Below are 6,756 nucleotides of genomic sequence, written 5' to 3' on the forward strand. Positions count from 1 at the left end.
TGAAGCTTGAATACCTACTTTGAAATTTCTGGCAAGTTCCAAGCCCCTGACTTTGGAGAAGGATTTGAGGTCTTAACTGCACCTTTGGTGGAACTTGACCTATAAGCCTTTAGGCCGGGACGTGTGTCTCTGCCTGTTCTAGCTGCTGGGACCTGCCCATGGGACTTGGGCGTGCGTGATCCTCGCAGCTGCCCGGGCCTGCCTTCCCACAGCCGTCCACCCACCCCAAACACACACATCCCAGCCTCCGTGAACACTAGAACGCTAGGGTTCTGAGCATTTTGGTTCGCATAATTTGGCCCCAACCCTAGCAGGGTCAGTTATGTTGGTTAATCCTGTTCCCTTATAGAGGAATTGGAAGACCTCACTCACTCTGGTCTGGTGTTTGCCATAAAGCATGACGCGGGGCAGGTCCTGTCACTTTCTGGAAGGCTCCTTCTCACACAAATGCTCTATGACTTCCCATATCAGATATTCTGAGTCCCCCACCCCCTGAATTTCCTTCTCCCGAGGTTAGATGAGAAGGTCTTGGATGGACACCTCAGGGTGTCACCAGGGCCCCGATGTCAGCACAGTTTGGGGTGGACCCTTGGTGACCTGAGGCCCTGCCCCCTCCCTGGGCCCTTCACTCCCACTGTTCTGGACAGAGACTCTTTCATGCCTTGGTTCCCTGTTCTTGGGAATCACCTGGGGCCCTTTCTTGGGGCCTGGGCAACCTCTGCAGTGCAACCTGGGAAAATCCCCAGGATACCAGGCCACTGGCAGAGGGCGTGGGGCTCAGGGCGAGGCCCTCCACTATGTGCTGCAAAGGCCACCTCTGGGGGCTCTGTTGCCCCTGGCTCCAGGCACGGTGAACCCACCCCCTCACCCACCCTGAGAGGAACTAACACGTCAGGGCTCTGGGGCAGCCAGTGCGCCTAGAGAATAAAACAACTTGTCCCCATGGGATCCTTGGGGACAGGATGGTGTCTGATCGGTGTCTGAATCCCCAGTGCGGGTCGGAACTGAGCCGTGTTTAGTAACCCCCCGATGAGCTCGCTGGGTCTCATTTATCCTCCTGAGGACTCAGAGGGTGAGGGAGACACTGGGTTTCAGAAGACCCCTGGCCCGGAGGGAGAGACACTGTTCACTAGGCTGGGGACAGGAGGTGGCAGGAGGGTTGAGCTGAGCCGGGAGAAGGTGACGGGGGGGTGGGGTGGGTCAAGGGGTGGTGGCAGAGCACAGAGGCCATGGAGTTTGCTGAAATGAGTCCAGATGTCCAGATGTGGAGTCAGAACCTCTGGATTGCATGACCTTGCAGGAGGCCGTCTGAGTCACATCTGTAAGGCGGGAACAATCCAGGCCACAGGGAGTGATCAGGAGCGTGGAAGGAAATAAGCATGTGGCCTTGCTCCGTGAACTGTCTAGTCCGATGGAAGGGAACCACAGTTACCATTATCATTGCTGAGCCAAACTTCAGGTTTCTGGGGACTGTGGCCCCTCCGTCCCCCTACCAGGGAAAGAACAGATGACATAGCCCCCTCCCCGCCCCATGCCCCACTTAGGAGGCCTGTCTGTCACTGTGCATCATCACGTAATCAGCACGCTGCCCTGACCGCTGAGCTGGGACGTTTCCAGAAAGGTGGGCGGTGACACTAAATGTCTTGTTTATTCAGCAGGGAGAAAAGAATGGACAAGAAAGATACAGCCAGAGCCCTGGGCTCCTCAGAGCCTTAGCATAGACGTCAGCTAAAGATAGTAAGTTTGGGAAACAGGGACGCTGGAAGGAATGTTCCATGTGGTCCCCAGAGTCCTGAGGCCCAGAGCTTCACCCACCAGTGACCCCTGGGACAAGCAAGATAGCCTAGCCTTGCCCCCCGCCGACCCCCCCAATCCCCCCCCCCGCCTCCCCCCCCGAGGCCTCCCCTTGCCTCTGGATCAGGACCACAGGCCCTGGGTGTGACAATCCCACTGTCACTCTCTGACCTGAGAAAAGTCACTTGAGCTCCTGGGGCTCAGTTTTCTCATCTGTAAATGGGGACCACGTGGTGTGAGGTTGGTGGATAACTCAGGTCAAAGGTCGGCATAGAGCTCGGACCACACCGAGGGCCCCTCACATGGACACTGGCCAGTCTCAAAATTAAGGGCCAAGTTAGACCTTCTAGAATAAATTTATTCCTGAGCGTCCCTCCTTGGGCACAGAGTGGGCCCGTCTCCGCTCGTGTTTCCCCGAATTGAGCTAACAGAGAAAGATGAACCACATTATCTGCAAGAGGCCGTCCTGGGCTTCTGATAAAGGTGTCTGTCGGGCTCTGGGGCTGAGGAGGAGGGGAGGGCTCCTGCAGATGGCCGTGCTTTCTGTTATTGTCTCTGGGGAGAGGTGGGGAGAGGTGGGCAGAGCCCCAGCTCTGCTGCAGGGCAGCCCCTGACGGCCAGATACCCTCCTGGGCCTCTGGAGAGATGGATAGAAAAGGGACTGGAGGAAGGAAAGAGCATCTGTTTGTGCCCAGAAAAGGCTTGTCTTCTCCCCAAGAGACCGGCTCGGAGGCAAATGCAGCCTAAATCAAAAGCACTTAGAAAAGGCAAGGGTTGCTGCCATGTGTTGAGACTTTACTGTAGGTTAGGAATTCTACATCGCAATCCTCATTGCTATCATGCATGAGTGCCATTATTCAGATTAAAAACAGGAAAGGCTAAACAACTTGCCCAAGAATGCACAGCTAAGACATGGGAAACTCTAAGCAGTGGGGCTCTGGAGCCTACAGCTCCAGCCACAAAACCGCGAGACAGCAGGAAAGGAAACAGATTCTAGCTGAAGCATGAATGATCTTGTTACCATAGAGCCATGGCGGGCAAGGGACAGTCGCTAGGGGAGACTGGGCACCATCTTACCAAGCCGACTCCCATCTGCCCGAGAAGGTTCCACATTGTTTCAAGGAGAACTGACACACCCTGCTTCAAGGCAGTTAGGATAATATCACCCTCTGCCCTGTCACCACACTCCCCCAGCCCACATTCACGCCGAAGATCTCAATTAAATCTGTTCCTGGGGCCAAGTGCAGAGCGCACAGCGCAGGGGTGAGGAGGAGCTGAAGGCAGGCGTCACTCAGCCTCCTCTGTCCCAGTGTGATTTGACACATCTGCCCAGATGTTCCAAGCGCTTAAAGGAACAGCCTCCTTAAATCCGCAGGTTCTGGTGTCTGTGTGTGTTTTGTTGGGATGATCCCACCTCCTTCCCTTCCTTTGCACTGAGCCCCCCAAATCCTAGACCTTTGGGTGGAACATCTGTTGCTTATGCACTTCTGTCTGACCCTGGCGTCTCGCTACACTTCCCTAGCCCCCTGGGCACACAAAGGGAGGCTCTTCCGCAAGAAAGGAGCTTTAAGGGACATCTATCTTACCCTCCTGAGTCTGCTGCCCACGTTCAAGGCAAAGGCATTATGCCTTGAGCCAATGGCTGCAGAGAAGAGGTGAGAGTGGAGAAGGGTCTGACATCTCTGTATCTCTTCTCGTTGTGGGGGAGAATAAGGAAGAGGTGCAGAGAAACAGGTTTGTGGGCTGGGTGTAATTGTCAAAGCTCCTCATGGTGGCTACAGAGTTTGTTTTCTCTTCTCCAGAGTTTTCAGTTTCCTAGGTATGGTCTTGGCGCGCATGTGTGTGTGTGTGCGTGTGTCTGTGTGTATGTCCTTCCTCTGCTCCTGTGATGCCGTTGAGTCATAACAATAACGCCTCCTAGCCAGATGGCAAGGCTAATTTACACTTCCCAGCTTGATGGCTTGATGCCGCGGGACGCTAGCTGTGTCCCCTCTCCAAGCCCTCTGTCCCTTCCACAAGCCAGTTGCTCCCCAGAAAGCAGCTGCGGCTGAAGGCAAAAGATGTGTTAGGTAAGCGGGCAATGAGGAGTGAGTTTCCGGCAGCAGACTGCCCCAGGCCCAGGGCAGCAGATTTCTGAGTAGCAAGCAAAATCCCAGCTGAGTGCCATCCAGGGAGTATTCCAGCAAAGAAAAACTTTTCTTGTTCAAGGCCACCTGGGGGCTTCCCTGGTGGCGCAGTGGTTAAGAATCCACCTTCCAATGCAAGGGACACGGGTTCAAGCCCTGGCCCGGGAAGATCCCACATGCCGTGGTGTAACTAAGCCCACACGCCACAACTACTGAGCCTGCGCTCTAGAGCCCGTGAGCCACAACTACTGAGCCCGCATTCCACAACTACTGAAGCCCACGCGCCTAGAGCCCATGCTCCCAACAAAAGAAGCCACCGCAGTGAGAAGCCCGTGCACCGCAACGAAGAGTGGCCCCCGCTCACCGTAACCAGAGAAAGCCCGTGCACAGCAACGAAGACTCAACACAGCCAAAAATAAAAAATAAATAATAAAATAAATTTATAAAAAAAAAAAAGGCCACATGAAGTTTATTGGGAGAGAGGCCTGGGGTGAGAAGGCTTATAGGTCTTGAAATGGAATCTATAAGAAATTAATTACATGGAAATTTGCAGAAGAGAATGTTTTCCCCCTTTTTTTGAGCAAATATTTGGGCTAATGCTAGCAATCACCTAGGCCACTCACTTTATAGAACAGAATGTAAAATCCAGAGAGGTGAAGTGACTTGTCCAAGGTCACACAGCCAGCTACTAGCAGAACCTGGGACAAGACGTGAGCTCTTCTAAGCCCGGGGCAGTTCTTGTTCTACTAAGTGGGTGGTTTTTCAAGCATTTTATTTTTGTAAGCAGGGGAGTCCTTCCCTCCACCCTCTAAAGGAAACTGTACAAGATATTATATAAAACAGATCAGGTGGTTCTGTTGTGGTTGAAGTGGAGAGAGGATCCCAGAACCCCACCTGCTTTACCTCTTTTAATGCAGTTCTTGGGGCATTTCTGGGAGACCCTGAGGTTTCATGGCACTGTCTGAAAACCCCAACACTAATCCTAGCAGTAGCAAGCCCTCAGTACATAGTTTCCGTAAGATACCAGGCGCTCTTTTAAGAGTTTTGCATGTATTAGCTCATTTGCTCTCCAAAAAAGCCCCCAGGAGATCCTACACCAGTGGGGTACAGGTTCTTTACAGAGCTCCCTTATCTACATTTCCTGGCAACTTGGGCTCTTAAAATGGGATCTTTGCTAGTTGAGGATGACCTCTTGCGTCCACACACCATGCCCACCTAGATGATCCAGTCCTAGCACCCTATCTCATCTCGTCCTCCCTCCTTCCCCTCTTTTCATTTCACCATTGTCTCCCCCTTCCCCAGAGGGGTGGAAAAAGCATGGCTCCAGGTGGGGCAGCTTTTTAGCCTTGCAGAGTCCACAGGCAGCCTTGCTGGTCTTATCCGAAGGCAAACTGCTGGCTTGTGGGTGGCGTGCAGCCTGAAGATACGTTCTCTTTGGCACATGCAATCATTCCAGTCACGTTTACTGCAAAACTCCTCCCCAAACTACCATTTTACTATGCTTCTGGATTCCACGGGTCTCAGGAATTTGGACTGGGAAGACTTGAAGACGGGTGCTGACTCAAGGGCTGGGGGCTGGAATCATCTGATCATCTCCACTCACATGTCTGGTGGTTAATGCTGGCTGTCATCTGGGATCCCAGCTGGGCTGTCAGTTGGGACACCTAAGTGTACCCCCTGCACACGGGATGGTTTGGGCTTCCTCACAAGATGGCAGCTGAGTACCAAGCTCAAGCATCTCAAGAGAACCAGGTGGAAACTTTATGACCATTTATGACCATATTAGTTTCCTAGGGCTGCCGTAACAAAGTACCACAAACTGGGGAGGCTGAAACAACAGGAATTTACTGCCCCACAGTTCTGGAGGCCAGAAGCCCAAATCAAAGTGTCAGCAGGGTTGGTTCCTTCTGAGGTTTCTAGGGAGAATAGTTTCCATGCTCTCCCCTAGCTTCTGGTAGCCTCAGGCAGTCCTTGGATTGTAGCTGCATCTCTCTAAACTCGTCTTCACGTGGCATTCTACTTGTGTCTTCACATTTTCTTCCCTCTGTGCGTGTTTGTCTCTGTGTCCAAATTCCCCCCTCTTATAAGGACACCAATCACATTTGATTAGAGCCCACCCTAATGACCTCACGTTAACTCGATTATCTGTAAAGACCCCATTTTCAAATAAGGTCATGTTCACAGGTGTTGAGAGTTAAGACTTGGACTTCTTTTGCAGGTGGGTGGGGGGAGGAATGATTCAACCTGTAACGTGATCTAGCCTTGAAAGTCACATAGCATCACTTCTGCCGTAGTCACAAGCCCCTCCCACCAGATGCAAGGGAGGGAACATCGATTCTACCTTTCCATGGAGGAGTGTCCAAGTTACATTATAAGAAGAGCACATGAGATGGGAGATACTGTTGTAATCATTTTTGGAAGATACAATCGGCCGCAACAATGCTTAAAGAAAAAAAAATGTATATATTTTTTAGTTGCTAATATCTAAGCAGAAGGGGGAGTCACATAAAATGTGGATTTTTTTGGGGGGGTGCCGTGCCACATGGCTTGCAGGATCTCAGTTCCCCGACCAGGGATCGAACCCCCACCCCCTGCAGTGGAAGTGCGGAGTCTTAACCACTGGACCGCCAGGGAAGTCCCCAAATGTGGATTTCTGGTTCGTGAAGAATAAGAAGAACCTGACGACACGGGGCTCTCATTCCCCCCGGCAGCAGTGAGAGCTGCCCCTTGTAGGAGGCTGTCGGGTTCCGTAGTTGACCCACTTCCTGAGCCTCCCTCTTCCCAGGCCCAGTGTCAGTTGACATCTAATCACTGTGCGTGGCTGCGATTTCCCTCC

The sequence above is a fragment of the Balaenoptera physalus genome, assembly GCF_965194825.1.
Source record: "Balaenoptera physalus genome assembly, chromosome: 20".
Lineage (NCBI taxonomy): Eukaryota > Metazoa > Chordata > Mammalia > Artiodactyla > Balaenopteridae > Balaenoptera > Balaenoptera physalus.